This window comes from Apium graveolens, chromosome 5 (assembly GCF_009905375.1).
Source record: "Apium graveolens cultivar Ventura chromosome 5, ASM990537v1, whole genome shotgun sequence".
NCBI lineage: Eukaryota > Viridiplantae > Streptophyta > Magnoliopsida > Apiales > Apiaceae > Apium > Apium graveolens.
Genome location: NC_133651.1, coordinates 269,896,563 through 269,915,652, shown reverse-complemented (window position 1 = coordinate 269,915,652; position 19,090 = coordinate 269,896,563). Strand labels below are relative to the sequence as shown.

At 35.6% G+C, this 19,090-nt stretch overlaps 1 non-coding gene across 1 annotated transcript; it reads left to right on the top strand.

The window, feature by feature from the left end:
* Positions 1 to 1,634: 1,634 nt before the first annotated feature.
* Positions 1,635 to 1,741, top strand: LOC141662299 (small nucleolar RNA R71). Its single transcript, XR_012550420.1, has one exon. It is a non-coding gene; the product is annotated as a small nucleolar RNA R71 (small nucleolar RNA).
* Positions 1,742 to 19,090: the final 17,349 nt, after the last annotated feature.

Below are 19,090 nucleotides of genomic sequence, written 5' to 3'. Positions count from 1 at the left end.
AATTCACGAGAAAATCGACCCACCCTACTATAAAGCATTCCTCTTTATCTGTGGGTAACTTTATTTCCTTGAACACATTAAAAGTGACCTTCTAATCTTGAACCTTCATCGTAAGCTCTCCTTTTTGCATATCGATCATAGTTCGGCCTGTAGCCAAGAATGGTCTTCCCAAGATGATGGGAATCTTCTTATCTTCCTCAAAGTCCAGAATTACAAAATCAGCAGGAAAGATGAGTCTGTCAACCTTGACCAAGACATCCTCCACAATGTCTCGTGGATATATAATAGAACGATCGGCCAACTGCAAGGACATACATGTAGGCTTTGGATCCGGTAAACCCAACTTTTTGAAGATAGACAAAGGCATAAGATTAATGATAGCTCCCAAATCACATAAACACTTGTCGAATGATAAGTTTCCGATGGTGCAAGGAATAGTGAAGCTTCCAGGATCTTTAAGCTTCAGAGGTAACTTCTATTGTAGCACAGCACTGCATTCCTCCGTAAGAGTAACGGTCTCTAAGTCATCGAGCTTCACTTTCCGAGAGAGAATACCTTTCATAAACTTCGCATATCTAGATATCTGTTCAAGAGTTTTAGAGAAAGGTATGTTGATGTGAAGTTTCTTGAAAACTTCCAAGAACTTAGCAAATTATTTATCCAACTTCTGCTTCTGCAACCTTTTAGGAAAAGGAGGTGGAGGACAGACCTGTTTTTCTCATGTATTACCTTCAGGAGGAGTGTTGATAACAGCTTTCTTCCTTGGTTCCCCCTCGGCATCCTTCAGCACCTGTTCTTCAGCCACAACTTCATTGTCTAAAACTTGAGATTTTTTAGGGTTTGCAACCTTCCCAGACCTCAATGTAATTTCCTTAACCTACTCTTTTGCTTCCCTCTTGCCTGGAACTTCTGTGTCACTAGGTAGTGTACCAGGTTGTCAATTCAATAAAGCATTGGCAATCTACCCAATTTTATTCTCCATAGTCTTGATAGAAACCGCTTGGCTCTTGCACATGAGCCTTAACTCCTCCAATTCAGATTTTTCATTAGATTGACTTGTACTTCCATGTGTTTATTATTTCATTCCCATTGGCAGAAGCTCTTGCCTTGGTGCAAATTGTTCTGAAAACCAGGAGTGTTGAATTACTTGTTTCCAAACTGCTGGAACGACTATTGCATCAAATTCTGATTGTTGCCCCAGCTGAAGTTAGGATGATTCCAGTTGTCAGGATGATAAGTGTCTGGAACTGGTTGTTGCGATCTCTGAAAGTTGCTCACAAACTGAGTTAATTCACTAGATATAGCGCGTTGCTCCGTCGCATACGAACCTGTACACAGTTCACAAACACTTGTTATCAAATTAACATCATAGTTTGCCAGAGAATCGATCTTCATAGACAACACCTTTAGTTGAGCAGTGATAGCCATAGCTTATACACTTCAAGAACTCCTGCTACCTTTCCCTATGGCAATCTCTGGGTTGGATACTGTTATCCATTAGCAGCCATCAGTTCAATTAGATCATAATCTTCCTTATAGCTCTTTGCCCATAATGTTCCATCTGATGCTACATCGAGGGTCTTGACTATGCTCCCAAACCATTATAAAAGCAATTGATGATCATCCAATCAGGCATTTCATGACGAGGACACTTCCTAAGAATCTCTTTATAGTGCTCCCAAGCTTCATATAGAGATTCTCCCGATTGCTGCACAAATTGAGTAAGAGCATTCCTGATTGCAGCTGTCTTCTCCATAGGGAAAAATTTAGTGAGAAACTTTTGAGCAAGATCTTCCCAAGTGGCAATCGAACCAGCTTGTAGAGAGTGTAACCAGCTCGTAGCCTTGTCCCTTACAGAGAATGGGAACAGTCTCAGTTTCACCGCATCCTCAGACACACCATTGAACCTGAAGGTGTCGCATATCTCGATGAAATATCTAATGTGCATGTTGGGATTTTCCGTTTGAGAACCCCCAAACTGGAATGAATTCTGCACCATCTGAATCGTGCTAGATTTGATTTAAAAAGTATTAGTAGCAATGGCTGGTCTGATAATTCTAGACTGAATGTCATTGATCTTCGGTTGAGAATATTCCATCAAAGCTTTTGAATTCGCTGCTGGTTCTCCCATTGCAACAAAAACTTCTCCTTGAACTTCTTCCTCTTCTTCAAAAACTTCTTTTACCTCTTCTACTACTTCGCCTAGTGTTTCCTTACGAGATTGAGAACGTGTTCGCATACACGCTATCTAGAGTACCCAAAACACAAACAAGTAAACCGTGAAAGTAAAAGAATCCGAGTCAGTGAATTTTAATGACCACTGATGTCAAGCACATAAACTAAAAATTAACACTGAGTCCCCGGAAGCGGCGCCAAAAACTTTTTAGGGCGAAAACACGTGCTAAAATTACACGCAAGTATATGCATTAGCGAGTAGTATAAGATATAAATCAAATTCGTACCCACAGAGACTCTTTTTACTTAACTTAAGATTATGCACCTATGTAACAATGGTATGGCTATCGCTCAATGCTAAGAAAATAACAAGTTGAGATGTTTATAACTAAGATTAAACTAACATGTGACTAACTAAGAATAAAAGTGATTAAAATAACTATATGCGACAAACATGGGATTCTAACTTCATTAAATACTTCATTGAAAGTCATTGTTCTTAACCTTAGAATGCAATGGTGATGACAACTAATCGGATAACACGGAACTAGTAAATGCCAACTTTCATAGTACGAATACCCTACTACAAGACATCCACAAAAGAGATAGAAGCTGAATAGACACCAATTATGCTGAGACCCTATATGACTATATAATTTGACAGCATAAAGGTTTAATAAACAAGTTATCTATCGTGATTACATAGGGCAAGTAAGATGGTTAAAATTACCTACGAATCATGCATAATAAATACATGAACCTATGCTCGTATGGTAAGTTCCAAATCTCTATATTCACTGTCGCTTCAATAGAGATTAACAAACTATCTTATATGCTCGCGACGCACATAAGACTAATACGCACAACCAATAATAGAATATCATATAATCACCACACACTTAGGTATCAAAACAATTAACTATAGAAATTCATAAATAAATCCGTTAGAACCCCATGACAACGATTAGTTCATAACCGAACTCATCATCACCATGGGTTCCAATGAAAGCATGGTAAATAACTAAAATAAACTAGGTCTTAAATAACTGAATAATAATAACAAAGTACGTTAACAAGAGTATTAGGTTCAAACAACCAAGAAAACAAGCATCCAAAATTTCAACTTAAGTAAAGAATCACAAGTAAAAATAAGATCATCTTCTCCTTCATTGTATTGCACTATGAGGTGTTCTTACTGCTATCTCTTCACTCTTCTATATGAAAAACGTCTTTTAAAAGTCTTTAAATACCAGCCCAATAGATCAGTAGTCCAGCAAATCAATTTTATAATAGAATTCGGATTCCTGAAATTTGATATAGCACGGCCGCCCTCAAATCCAGCACGGCCGCCCTGAGTTTCTGACAAATGGGCGCGGCCGCTCCCAAGACTAGCGCGGCTGCCCTGACCTTCTGGAAATTCTAAAATTTCTTGTTTCCTTGACTTTAATTGCTAGTTTCTTTCGTGCTAACTCCCGAGGCTCCATCCTAACACCCTTTTAGCATAAAAACATTGTAAAATCTATTCCTTCTTCCAAATATACCTTGAAATGCAAAACACTACAAAAACACATCAAAAACATAAATAACTTGAGTACAAAACAGCAATTTGAGCCTTTATAAAGCGTTCTAAGTGGATATAAATGCCACTTATCATTAACACCTACCTTGCCATTCCTAATTTTCCTAAACCTTTTCTTCTTGTCTTTCTTGTGTAGATCCTTCAGCTTTTACTTAAGCTGTTTCTGAGTTATTGAACCAATATTTACTAAATTTATGTGAACTTGTTCACTCTTTTCACTAATTAAGTTTGATCTAGGTGCTGAGGTAGTACCTTCCTTATGAATTGACTTAACAGTATTAGCACTAGGATTAAACTTAATGGTCTTTCTTTAAAACTTGTTCAGTTTTACCTCGCTATCAGTTTTTATTGGTTCTTTTATCTCAGTTTCTTTTCCACTTTTCTTATCATAATTAGATCTAGCTGAATATCCTAATCCTGATCTCCAACAACCATTCTCTAGAATTTCCTGAGTTGATTTTCCTGAGTTAGTCCAAAGTTTAATGACTTCTCTTTCTTTTGCTAGCTCCTTTTCTAGATAATCATGTTTTTCTAGCAGTTTTTCCTTAACATAAATAACATTATCTCTTTCTTTTTGAATTTCTAGCATGGAAATCAACTCAGTTTCTAGGTGATCATTCCTTTTCTTTAACACAGAGTTTTCACTTTTGATTCTATTATTCTTTAAGGTTTGATCCCTAAAATTAACATGCAGAGACTTAAGAAATAATCTCAATTCATAGATATCATCAGTATCAAAAGCAAGAGTAGTCTGAGGTACCTTTAGTTCAGCATTTCCAGCCTCAACATCAGCTTTTTCCATGTAATTGACTCCATCATTTGAATCTGATGAATCATCCTTGTTTCTCTTCCTTGAGATCAAGGCTTGTTTCTTCTCCGCTCTGGTTTTTCTGTAGTCAGCTGCAAAGTGACCAATTCTATCACAGTTCTAACATCTCTCTTTTGACTTGTCAAGTTTTCCAGATCTTGATTCCTTCCCATCAGTATTTCTCCTATTGTTCCTCTTATCAGAGTTTGAGGAGCTGGAACCTTTTCTGGAAAATCTTCTCCCTTTCTTGAAGTTCTTGTAGACCATCTTCTTGAAGCTTCTAACTAGTAGGGAACCCATTTAATCCATATCTTCACTGTTGTTATGATCACTATTAGTATCTAATTCAGTATCAGTATTCGAGTCATCATCAGAATTTGATGATTCAGTATCTACACTTGCAATCATGGCTTTCCCTTTGGAGTAGTTTTTTCTCCTAGATTTCTCATTTGGCTTCTTTTCAACCTTGAGTGCAACTGGTCTAGCTTTTGATCCTTTCCTCTTGAATCTTTGCTCCATCTCTAGCTCATGAGTTTTCAGAACTCCATAGATCTCATCTAGAGGTGTGATGTCAAGTTGATAGTTATCCCTTATTGATGTGACTTTATAGTCCCACTTTTCAGAGAGAGCAGGTAGGAACTTCAAGTTTGAGTCATCCAAATCATATTCTTTGTCGACAAGGGATAAGTCATTCAGTGTTGTATAAAACATGCCTGTACCTTAACAAGAATAAGACAATTTGTCAACCCTAAGTAAGTTGTATTGTTATATAAATTTGTATTTTGTACTTGTAACACGTAAGTCTGTAAAAATGCAAAGGAGCAGACTGGAGTCTTTTTCCTGAAACTGTATCAAGCCTAAGGATTCTATCTGGAAGAAGATCAAGGTGATCATGCCTTAGAAGAACTTTGAAGAATCTTGGAGTTGAATAAATCTGTTTGGTTAAAAATACTCTAAGTAAAGATCTCTACAAGTCAAAGATTTAGTGTTATAGAGAAGTCATTCGAGAACTCTAAATGACTTATCGAGAAGTCAGGAAAGCTACTAGAGAACTCAGAGAGATATCGACAAGTCAAGAAGACATGAAGGTTGGAGATATCGACAAGTCATTTCTTACATAGAGAACTCAGAGTTATCGACGAGTCTACATTCATTAGAGAACTCTGAGTTATCGATAAGTCAAAGTTCACTAGAGAACTCAGAGATATTGATAAGTCAAATTCACTAGAAAACTCTAAGTTGTCGATAAGTCAAAGTGAAGACATGATGCTGAGAGATCTCGACAAGCCAAAATTTCATTCGAGAACTCAGAGACCTCTATAAGTCAAATTCACTAGAGCATTAGAGATCTCGATAAGTCATTATACTTATCGAGATGTCAAGATCTCTATATGCCTAATTGGAGATCTCGAGTGAAATTCTCAAAGTACAAAATCACAAACCATTTCAATATTCAAGATAAAAAATCAACAAACAATCCAACCAGTTGGATTGACAAGTCTACAAAAAGCAGCTTGAAGAATGTGCAAGATCAATGGTAAAGATTAACTGACAAAGGAAGATCAAGATAATCACAGGATGTTAAAGATATGCTAAGCCAGAAATGGAAGAGTTACTTTTCTATAAATAGAAATGACAAGTGATAGTTTAGAAAAGCTAATAGCATGTCTTATTGTACACTGTGTAAACCAGCAGTTAACTTAATTATAAAGTTAACACTGGTCCTTCAGTCAGTTTTAACAATTTGGATAAAAATCTTGTAACTCTCTCAAGAAGAAGATAAGCTCTTTATCAAAAAAGAGCCTTGAAATTTTGTAGCAAAACATTCTTAATTTTAATATAAAATTAAGTGATTTTTGAAAAGATTGTATTCTTGTTTACTACATGCTTGTTTAATGCATTAACACATCTTCCCCACAAGATTTAATTTACTTTGTTCAACCATAAACATTCAAGAAAAACTCAAAACAGTAAAACACATTCACCCCCCCCTGTGTGTTATTCATTTCCTAACAAGTGGTATCAGAGAAAAATCTGAAAGTAAATAAAATTTAAGATCTTGGAAGAATGAATACAAACAAAATCAGTAGCATTAAAATTCCTACCTTTGACAAAGCTAACTACACTCTTTGGAAAAAGAAAATGATGCTATTTATCAGGATGGCCAATCTATTCTACATTCGGATCCTCAAGAATGGGCCCTTCAATCCTATGGTTAGAGTTGAGGAATCTACAGATGGTGATATGGTTATTCCGGCTCATTATGCTCCCAAGGACCCTGCAGAATACTTTGAGCCTGAGAAAGAGAAAGTCTCCCTGGATAGTGGCTTGCAGTTAATCTTAATTGAGTCACTTGACAATGTAATGAATAATCAAACATTGTCAACTGTGACACTGCAAAACAAATCTGGGAAAAGGTAGAGATATTGGGTGAGGGAACTGAATAAGTTAGATCAAATCAGAGAAGGATACTGATTTCACAATATGAGGGTTTCATGGCTAAGCCAAAGGAAAGTATAATAGATGTGTTTGAAAGGTTTAACAAGCTGATAAATGATTTGTAGCTCCATGACAAATACTATGAAGCTGAAGAAGTGAACCTGAAGTTCCTGCTTACTCTCCCTGATCATTTGGAACAGAAAATCTCAGCAATCAGGGAAGGAGAGACTTGAGTAGGAAAACACTAGAAGTTCTGTATGGAATTCTTAAAAAATATAAACTTGAAATAATTCAGAGAAAATCATTGAGATCTGGACAAGGACATGTTGTAGATGGATCAAGTGCGTTAATTGTCAATGAAAGCCAAACATCTACTGATGAGCCAAGATCTCAAACTCCAGTTGCCTCAACAAGTGATCAAAGAACAAATGATTCACAGGAACAAGTCATTCTGGAATTGGAAGAAGATGAGTTATACACTCTTGATGAACTGAATGAACTAGATCAGTCAATGGCCTATCTGGCTAGAAAATTCTCTAACATTAGAGTAAAGAAGCCAAGATATTTCAAGGGTAAAGGACAACCTTTCAACAAAGACAGCAGCAGGAAAGGAAAAGGGAAGTACAATTCTGAGAGCAAGAATGGTTACAAGACTGGATCTATTGACAGATCTAAGATAAGGTGCTACAACTGTGATGAGTTGGGCCAATTTGCTACAGAATGCAGGAAACCCAAGAAAGCAAAAATGGATAAAGCTTATCTTGAACTTGAAGCAAAGTATGAAGCTCTTCTGAAAAAATAGCAAAGCAAAGCTTATATTGCAGAGGGTAAAAGTTGGGATGACTCTGAAAATGATGAAGATGAAGAATTTGGAAATTATGCACTCATGGCCTTAGAGGAAGGAAAATCATCCTCATCTAAATCACAGGTACAAACTCTTACCATAATTGATTTAAATGTGAATTAATATAAGTAAATTGTAGAAACGATGAGCACAGAAATGTTTTACATCCACACAAGCATCGTTGCTTCTAATGAAGAAGTTAGGAGATTAACAAAGATAAATGAGAAGCTTGAAAGTGAGAAGCAAGAAACTAAATTGTTGTTAGTGGAGTTTGAAGCTTTAAAACAGGAAAATGCATATCTAAAGAACAAGCTCAAGTGTGCAAATGAAATTGAAGCAGTGCTAAGGGAGAAGCTGGAAAAGAATGAAGTGAAGCTGAAATCTTTCAGAAATGCTTCTGAACTGGTTGGACAGTACCATGAGAAAAACAAGGCATGTGCAAACATTGCTATTGGCCTTGACTATGATGCTATGAATGACAAAAAGAAGACTGTAGGTGACAAAGGGAAAGCAAAGAAAATTAAAAATGCTCCAACCTTCTTGAAAGAGGTTAATGCACCTATTTTCAAAGCATGTGAAGTCAACTTCAGTGAAGAGGAATTGATTATCAAGCAAGAAATTGCTGATGAGGATAAAGAGAAGAAAACTGAAGAATCAACTCAGTCTTCCAATACCGAACAGAAGCTCATGGACAAACAAAGTCCCAAGACACCTGTCAAAGAAACCAAAAGTGAAGATGCAAGTAAGAAAAAGAAAAATAGAAATGGGACAATAGGGATAAACAAAAGCAACAATTTTGCTTATGTTGCAGATGCTCTAAGAAAGAAGTGTGAAAAATATGGCTCTGTGAATCACCTAACTCACCTATGCAAAAAGGCAGTTAGCAAGCCAACTAAGGGAGCCTGCATGTAACACCCCCAAATTCGGGGTCGGGGATCTGGGTTGTCACGAGTTCCATTTCCCTTAACAACACTTAATTTAAATAAACAACCAATTACTGCGTACTGTGACCCCATAATATACACACACACCACAAGTTATAGTCTCAGAGATGAGTACCAAAAATAATACAAGTCATTTTATTCCACAATTATAAACCATTACACCTTAAAAAGGGTTTCTGAATAAATTTACATTTTCCTTGCCATTATTACAGTTCATAAATATACATCAACAGTTGAAAACCTAGCCTACTGGTAGTTCCTACCTCAGCTACAGCGTCATCCATGCCTATAGGAAACTGCGGAACGTTTCCTATCCGCTTGCGAATTGGGAGCTTACTCCTGTTCATTTTGTCTATCTGTTGTTGTGTGATGAAAGAAGGAATCAAAGGTGAACAACAAGCCTACCAAAATAATATATATAATGATTAACAATATATGAGCATTCTCATCATAATACTCATGAAAGTCTTGGTCAAGTAGATATGAACCAAGTTTGATATCTTAACGCGACCAAGTTGTGAACATAATCAGTATATATGTATATATACTTTTCAAAATCTTGGAAATCCTTTTCCATGCATAATATACACAGGGTTCCAGTTTATAACTGTATAAAAATATCGTTGCAAGGTGATCCCATATATCTAACCTTGTCTCAACGTTTTTCTGAAAATCTTTGTCATGCATAAGATAATCATTAACTAGATATAAGTTGAAAAGATGAAGTTACAAGGTACTCCGATATACTTATATCTTTTCCGAATACTACTTCAACTACCACCGTTCAAGTTATAATTAGTTTTAAAAGTTCATCACATAGATGAGACTACAAGATAAGACTTGAATAAATTCAATCTTTGAAATATCATTCAAAAGAGATGAAGTTACGAGATACTTCATTAAGTCCCGATATATATATATATATATATATATATATATATATATCTCAATACATTCCCTGAAAACCTCTCTCATGACAAGTATAAACAGAGTTGTCATATCCAATGAATTTGGAAAGAAGAGAATTTTGGCATAAACCTGATATCTTGTTGTTCAGGAAAAGATACCAATAAGTAACCTTTTCTACTGTAGATGGATGAATTCCTCGCCGGTCATCACCCTGGCCGCATTAGGACCTCACGTTAGACCGTTATCCGGCCAATCACGCGTGGATGGACTGTCACCCAGCCTCTTACACCTTCATAGACCGTATCCCGGCTTGACGCTTATGCCGACTCAATTAGATGGACATAATTCCCGAACGTTGGGCAAGTTATCAAATTGTTTTCTCAAAACAACAACCTTGTTGTGAATATAAAATACACCACAGAGCCGGATCCCTCAGATTTTTTTGAGCGAGTACTCAAGTCCCCTTCGAAAGGAAGATCTTAAATTTGAAAACGAGTTTTGGGATCCGCTCTAACTTTTAAAATCATTTTGAAGACTCGAAAACATTTTTAAGAATGTTTGGAGTAATGCTGATTTAATAAAATAAATCAGTCCCGATATGCTAGAAAGTATCTGAATATTATTATTTAAATAATATTCCCATAAGGATAATCCTTATAAAAATAATTGAAGTAGAATTTTCAAAACTAAAACTTGAATTAAATAATAAATAACCAAAGATATACTTATACGAAAGTACGATCTTTATTTGAATAATCGAAAATAAGTTTGAAATATCGAAACATTATTCTTTAATAAAATAAAGAATATTATTTAATAAAATAAGCGGAGTCATAAGTCCTCGAATGAATATTCAAAATAATATTCATTAATAAAATAAAGTTATCGAATAAACCTTATTCGATTAATAGTTTTGAAAACTATATATATATATATATATATTATACTCGGGAACATCGACTCCCGGTTTAGAAAAAATGTTCACTTTTGAGTCCCCTATACCAAGGGTATACGCAACTACTGCTTATCTCTAGCATAGGTATTATGCAGTTTATAAGCAATTGAATTTATAATAGAATATCAAGATTACGAAATAGGCATGCATATAAATGTCATATCACATGCTTCAATATATCGCAAGACTTTGCTAATAATAACCATGCACTTATCTCAAGATAATGCATCAATATATTACATCACAACAACAGTATAATGGGTAGAAAACTTGTCTTAGCGACTGGGGGTGGTAAAAGGCCTGGGACGAGCCTAATAACCTATAAACAACATATAAGTTGGAATTAAACCACGGTCGCTTAAGAAACTAGACTTTAACCAATTAGACTCTAACGTTCGCTTTTGCACTAAACGATTCACATAAGCCCCTCGAGTACCCTCGGCTCCACCATTTTTAATAAATTAATCGTTACGAATTTTAAGGCAATGCTTTCGCGAATACCCTACCAACTGACCTTTTAACCTTACTTAATTATTTTATACTGCAAATAGTTATTTAAGGACCTTAACCAAGGTTTCAAAGTAAGGCGAGGAGAATTGGTTCGTTCGCGAAACGCCATTACTTAAAACGGTCGTTTCTCTTAAACCGTACATCGGAATTAAGCGAACCATATTTCAAAATGAAGCTTACGACACTAACTTCCCAATACATCTTAATATCTCCAAGGGTCCAACACTTCATGGGCTTAGCTTTCCTTTCTTTCCGAACCACATCTATCTTTTCTAAGGGAATACCTATAGCAGGACTAGGTCCCCTATTTCCTACTCTTTTTCCTTTCGTGTCAAATCAATATACTTCTTATGTCCATCTTGGGCTACTACCAGCCGTACTCTGATTAGATCTCTTATATCCTTGGTCCTTTGGACCACTGCTGGTCCGAGCATCTTGCGCTCTACAACTTCATCCTAACATAAGGGAGATCGACATTGCGTTCCCTCAAAGATCTCATAAGGCGACATCTCAATACTAAAACATGATCTATTATCGTAAGAAAACTCAATCCGCGTTTAAGTGACCATTCCAAATTCTTTCAAGTCTATTGCACAGACTCTCATCATAGCTTTTAGCATTATAGGTTTTGCTTCTCAATACCCATTCTTTTCCAGTTTGTAGTCATTACTATCTTCCGTACATAATACTATACTGGTTACCCTTTTGCTCGTTAGCATTATATAACCTTTTAATAATTGCGTCAACCTTAGTATCACGAACGTGTTAGATTCGGAATACCACCGCACTGATACTACTTCCTTTCTAGCTGCTTCCATATTCGAAAGCTTGATACATCGTATAGAAGTACAAGATTTTATTGAGAGATCACTATGATCATGAACCCTTGTTACATCGCATAGTTAGTACAGAAGGTGGCCAGCCTTTAGTACTTGACAAGCAATTAAACAATAGATGGTATTCTACTAGGCTTCTATCACACAAATAGATAGTCATTCGGCAATACCTCCCCTTCTGGACGGGTTCTTCTCCTCATCTTATACAAAATGAAAAGGAGAGAAAAGAACGAATTTAAGAGCATTATATAAAAAATATACTGCCACAAAATATCTGGCTTGGAATCTACCTCTGAACTATAGAGGTTTATCAAAGGAGGATGAAACATAAGTATCTATATCAATATCCAGTATTATCGCATCGCAATTCACGTGCCTGAATATATTTTTTTTCTATTTTGTCCATCATTCTATGAACCCATGCTCTTGCTCGAGTTTATAAACAATCACCGTTGAAACTCCCTCGACAGTGAAAATCGAATCTGAGATTTTATTCTAGACATCATCGTTACTAGAATTATATGCTTGCACTGCAACCTTCCTCGTATGGTAATACTACTCTTTATACTAAGAAGGAATAAATATTCAATAGGTAGATCATCGTCTTAATTAGTCTATCAATGATAACTTATACATCACCATGACCCGATTAGTGGTACTCAATCTCAACATACATTCTAATACAACTCTTACGGTTATAATCGGCTCATTACCTGTAGAACCATTGTTGCATTACTATGGTCCATCGCTGACCTACTATCGTTATTCATTTTCCATGAAGTCTTAATATCTAACCATACAGTCCATACCTACCTTATCGAATTCTTCCAAGAAGGTAACATAATCATTATTCATGATTCATGAAGAATACTCCTGAACTTGACATACATATGATATGAAGCAGATAAAATTGCAGAAGAGTTTTAATAAAAGCAATGATAGCAGGTTAATACCAATTCTTAATCATATGTCTTTATTAGGAGACATGAAGCTCAACGGTTCATTTAGTCCTTTCATAACATGGTCCTGGCTTATCTCAAGATAGGACCTTCTAAGATAGATAGCCCACTCACGGCGATTTTATGAACTAAATCTTTATCAAACTACTATTACGGTTGGGTATTGCACAATCATCAGAAGGAATGTCAATCTTCCATACTACAATATAACCTTCACGGCTTTAACCATCATCACTGTATTCCTCTGGCACGAGCGCCTATAATTGCTCTCTTACAGTTAGAGTGTCGGCCACCTCATTGGCCTTTCCTGATAGTAATAGTTCCTTATAATCAATGTCCTTTGAACGATCTCCAACTAAATTTTCTACCTCATTTCCAATCACTGCTTATGTGAAGATGCTCTTCCTTAAGCTTTGGTGAGAAAAAAAAATATCACCATTTTTGCATAAGTTATTGTCTCGGTCTTTAGAGGTGATCATTGTCACAACTGACTCTTGATCATACTTAGGACGTCTCTTATCTTGGGTCCTTCTTGTTTTCACCAATCTCGACCCTCATTGGGTCAATCTATACTTTCTTATGGTTCAACAGTGCCCCACCTGGAATTATTATAATTACGTCATATTTCCTTTATCAAAATTTCTATTCTTCAGAACATTGAATACTACCTTTCTCCTTGTAAAACCTCTAAGGTTATCCTTAAATCCTTCATTAGGTACACCCTAGGCACAGGGCATATCAAGATGCCATTTACTATTACCAGAATCATTGTCTATATACTTTTGAAAAATTTCTTCACTGATCCTTAAAGGTTGTTGTTACCTTAATCCTTTCCAATTCATACTGTCAAAACTCATACTGTCCCTATTAAGAGTGAAATGCCAACCTTTATGCATTCCCCTGGTATTCATCTTAAGTTACCGAGGTTCTATCCCTAATTCCACCTTTAAAAAGGTGCATGCATCCTTTCATGGATAAATCAAGTCATATATCCTTGATAGATTGTCTTATTTAATCATTCCCATCTCGATAGTATATACCAAATTTTACAATAGCATCCTTATTCAAAATGAGGTCAATCAATATGGCCTCCAAAAGATAACCACGGTTATCCGCTTTTCTTGCCTGATTCAGTAATGATAACAGGGATGTTCTAGAAGATATTGGTCGTGTTCAACGTGAACCTTTTAGTTCTAACTACTTATTTACCTCTTTTATTTATCTCAACAGTCATCTCAATGTTGGGATATCTTTTATGCCTGGCGTCCCCCTTTTGGGTATCAATTCACATGCATTACTCATACTTCACATTCTTGAAGGTCACTTCATTCATCCAATTTCCTAATTTCTTACTTTCTTGTCTCCTCAGTCTATCCGCGTCTCATTATTTATCCTTCCAACTATCTCAAGGTTTCCTCGAATCCTCCCAACTTAAAGGGGATAAAATATATGTATCTCTTATGCCTTCAACCATCAATTTTAACTCTTAGTGAATCACCCTCATCCTGACGATTACATACTTTTCTATTTTCATTGCTACGAGTCTTTAGGGTTTCCTCATACCCAACCCCCTTATCATTCCTCAAACTCTATTGCCTTTATATTCTTTTTATTTTCCTTACTCTTACCATCATTTCATGAACCTACTAATCATGGACTTCAAACATCACGTCGTTCTGGGATTCGTGTCCTCAAAATGAATCTTGACAACTTTTACAACTTAGATTCATAATTAATCATACGTGTCTGCCTTTGTTCTGGCTCTAAAGCTTTTACACTATCTCCTTATCCTTGGGAAGTACTTTCCCTAAAACAATTGACTGAACTTTAATCAGTTAATTGTAACCTCTGGCTCCGTGCCTCCCTTGGCCTTACACCAGCGGGTGGCCTCTCTCTTAGGAGGGTAAGTGACCAAAACAGTCTTTTGTGATTCGTTAGTCATTTAGAATCTCAAATGATTCCTATATTTCCTTTAGCCAAGATCCTTCCTCGATTAGGTCAACCTGTTCCTTGGAACTCTGAGAGCTTAGTGACTTAAAGGTCATGAAAGAATTTCACACCATATTGTTCTCTCAGGGTGGTGTTTGGGGGTAAAAGTATTATTTTTGTTTAGGCAGGTCCATGAATTGCCTCATAGGAGTACCGTCTTGGTGCTCCCTTCCTTGCTCGAGTTCTATTTTCTCAGTCTAAATATTTCTTCCTACTCCTCATAATCGGGGTCATCTTTTATTTTAAAATCCTCATTTTCCACTTCATTACGTTTTGGGTTCCTTGTATCTTGATTACAACCTCCCAGATTATCATATTCAGGGTTTGCCCCTAATCTTATTCCTCGTGGGGGCATAATGCTTGAAAAAAAATTGAGAATCTCTTGATATTTGTCTTACTTACTTTGCTTAAGTATTTCCCTCATTCAGTCCTTACATGATCGTAAATTATGAATTCTCAAGTTCTATAAACTTCATGACACTCTTAAGTGTTAATAGTGCAATTAACAATATGAACTTATCACAAACAAACTGATCTGAACTGAAAGGAACGAATATATACATAACCATTTGTTCGAGGGCACAACAACTGAACACATGAAAGAGAATTACATCATTTGATCTGATCGCTTCTATCCTGATGAGGATCAAGGAATGAATATGTTAATTTGGATTTGGTTATGCGTACTTGTGGTGATGTTCAATTGGAGAGGATGCAAACATGGGTTATGCAGCTTACTTGGACAACAAGGAATAAAGGAGCGATGCATGAAGTTGGACAAGTAGCTGATTATTATATAATTATTAATTCGAATTTTTCTTGCAAGTTTTTACCTTTCACTTGAAAGGGTTTTTCTTATTTTAAGCACTTAGGATTTTATTTTCCTATTTGGATTTGGTTTTTGTCTTTTTTCTATTCGGATTTGGTTTTTAAATTTGTTTCCTAGAAGGATTCAGATATTGGCTAATTCAAGCTGATATTTAATTTCTCTCGGAATCCTATTGGGTTTGGGTTATTGTCTAAGCCTATAAATACCCTTCTAATGTAATCTTTTAAGAGAGACAATGGATGATATAAAACTTTTGTTTTGAGATAAACTATGAGTAGTTTTTCGTCCCTCTAAACTTCAATTGCTTTGAATAAAAGGGATAAGAGAAGAAGAGGATATTTCAAAAGAACACGATCAATCCAGAAACGTGAACTTTGAATCTCAAATTGCTTAGATCAATCCAGAAACTAAGTAATTCGAATCTAACCTTCAAAACAATCCAGTAATTGAAGTTTAGAGGGAAGAAAAACTACTCATAGTTTATCTCAAAACAAAAGTTTTATATCATCCATTGTCTCTCTTAAAAGATTACATTAGAAGGGTATTTATAGGCTTAGACAATAACCCAAACCCAATAGGATTCCGAGAGAAATTAAATATCAGCTTGAATTAGCCAATATCTGAATCCTTCTAGGAAACAAATTTAAAAACCAAATCCGAATAGAAAAAAGACAAAAACCAAATCCAAATAGGAAAATAAAATCCTAAGTGCTTAAAACAAGAAAAACCCTTTCAAGTGAAAGGTAAAAACTTGCAAGCAAAATTCGAATTAATAATTATATAATAATCAGCTACTTGACCAACTTCATGCATCGCTCCTTTATTCCTTGTTGTCCAAGTAAGCTGCATAACCCATGTTTGCATCCTCTCCAATTGAACATCACCACAAGTACGCATAACCAAATCCAAATTAACATATTCATTCCTTGATCCTCATCATTAGGACCTCACGCTAGACCGTTACCCGGCCACTCACGCGTGGATGGACTATCACCCAGCCTCTTACACCTTCATAGACCGTAATCCGGCATGTCGCTTATGCCGACTCAATTAGATAGACGTACTTCCCGAATGTTGGGCAAGTAATCAAATTGTTTTCTAAAAAAAACAACCTTGTTGCGAATATAAAATACACAACAGAGCCGGATCCCTCAGATTTTTTTGAGCGAGTACTCAAGTCCCATTCGAAAGGAAGATCTTAAATTTGAAAACGAGTTTTGGGATCCGCTCTAACTTTTAAAATTATTTTGAAGACTCGAAAACATTTTTAAGAATGTTTGGAGTAATGCTGATTTAATAAAACAAATCAGTCCCGATATGCTAGAAAGTATCTGAATATTATTATTTAAATAATATTCCCATAAGGATAATCCTTTTAAAATAATTGAAGTAGAAGTTTCAAAACTCATACTTGAATTGAATAATAAATAACCAAAGATATACTTATACGAAAGTACGATCTTTATTTGAATAATCGAAAATAAGTTTGAAATATCGAAACATTATTCTTCAATAAAATAAATAATATTATTTAATAAAATAAGCGGAGTCATAAGTCTTCGAATGAATATTCAAAATAATATTCATTAATAAAATAAAGTTATCGAATAAACCTTATTCGATTAATAGTTTTGAAACTATATCTATATATATAAAAAATATATATATTATACTCGGGAACATCGACTCCCGATTTAGAAAAAATGTTCACCTTTGGGTCCCCTATACCAAGGGTATACGCAACTACTGCTTATCTCTATCATAGGTATTATGTAGTTTATAAGCAATTGAATTGATAATAGAATATCAAGATTACGAAACAGGCATGCATATAAATGTCATATCACATGCTTCAATATATCGCAAGACTTTGCTAATAATAACCATGCACTTATCTCAAGATAATGCATCAATATATTACATCACAACAACAGTATAACGGGTAGAAAACTTGCATGAGTGACTGGGGGTGGTAAAAGGCCTGGGATGAGTCTGATAACCTATAAATAACATATAAGTTAGAATTAAAGCACGGTCGCTTAAGAAACTAGACTTTAACCAATTAGACTCGAACGTTCGCTTTTGCGGTAAACGATTCACATAAGCCGCTCGAGTACCCTCGGCTCCACCATATTTAATAAATTAATCGTTACGAATTTTAAGGCGACGCTTTCGCGAATACCCTACCAACTGACCCTTTAACCTTACATAATTATTTTATACTCCAAATAGTCATTTAAGGACCTTAACCAAGATTTCAAAGTAAGGTGAGGGGAATTGGTTCGTTCGCGAAACACCGTTACTTAAAAAGGTCATTTCTCCTAAACCGTACATCGGATTCAAGCGAACCACATATCAAAATGAAGCTTACGACACAATGTAGCTAAAAATGGCAAAGTCACAGATTCAACATTTAGCTTTCTGTCCCGAATACTAAGAACAAGCAGTTGTATAAAAACAGGCATTACGACGGTTATGTTTACGCGATTACCAAGTTTTAACCACTTCAAATCAATCACAAACCAACTGACAATCAACATTACAACCAAAATCCATCCAAACCTCACTACATCAGTCCTAACATCTCAAGATTTTCCAATTTATACTACCCCAAACATGAACTACTAGCTATACTTAAGTTCATTAACCAATAACCAAGATTTACAACTCAAACTCATTACAAATCCAACCAAACTCTAAATATACATGAATCATGCTTCCCATGAACTATACCAATCATAACAAGCTCTAAATATTCAAAAGTAAGGCTAGGGTAAGAAATTATACCTTCCTTGGTGAGTAGAAGTAACCAAGGAGCTTGAAACAACCTTTGAAAATCCTTACAAAAGCTATATCTAAACAAAAACACAAGATCAAAAATTCAAGTTCTTGAAAACACTATTCACTCTCTTCTTCAATGATTTATTGAAAGAGATTGTGAAGGAAATGGGAGCTTAGATTCCTAGGATAGCCATATCTAAGTATAAGGGACCTTGGATAATTACCTTACAAATTAACAAGGCTTGGATCTTGGTTTTTTGATTTTTTTCTCCTTGAAAAGATGAAGAAGCCGAGAGCTTCTCTTCTTGAAATGAAAAGTCAACTTCCAATTTGTGTTATGATTTTCCTCGGCTTGGTTGATACTCTATTGTTGTTAATTAATTTTTACCTTGGTGAAAAATGCATGGCTCACAATCAACCAACAAATCCTTCTATTTGCCATACTTATGTCACCATGCTTAAGTCATCTTGTTAACACATGTCATCTCCTTGTTGGTGTGATGACATCATCATCCACTATCTTATTTGATTAA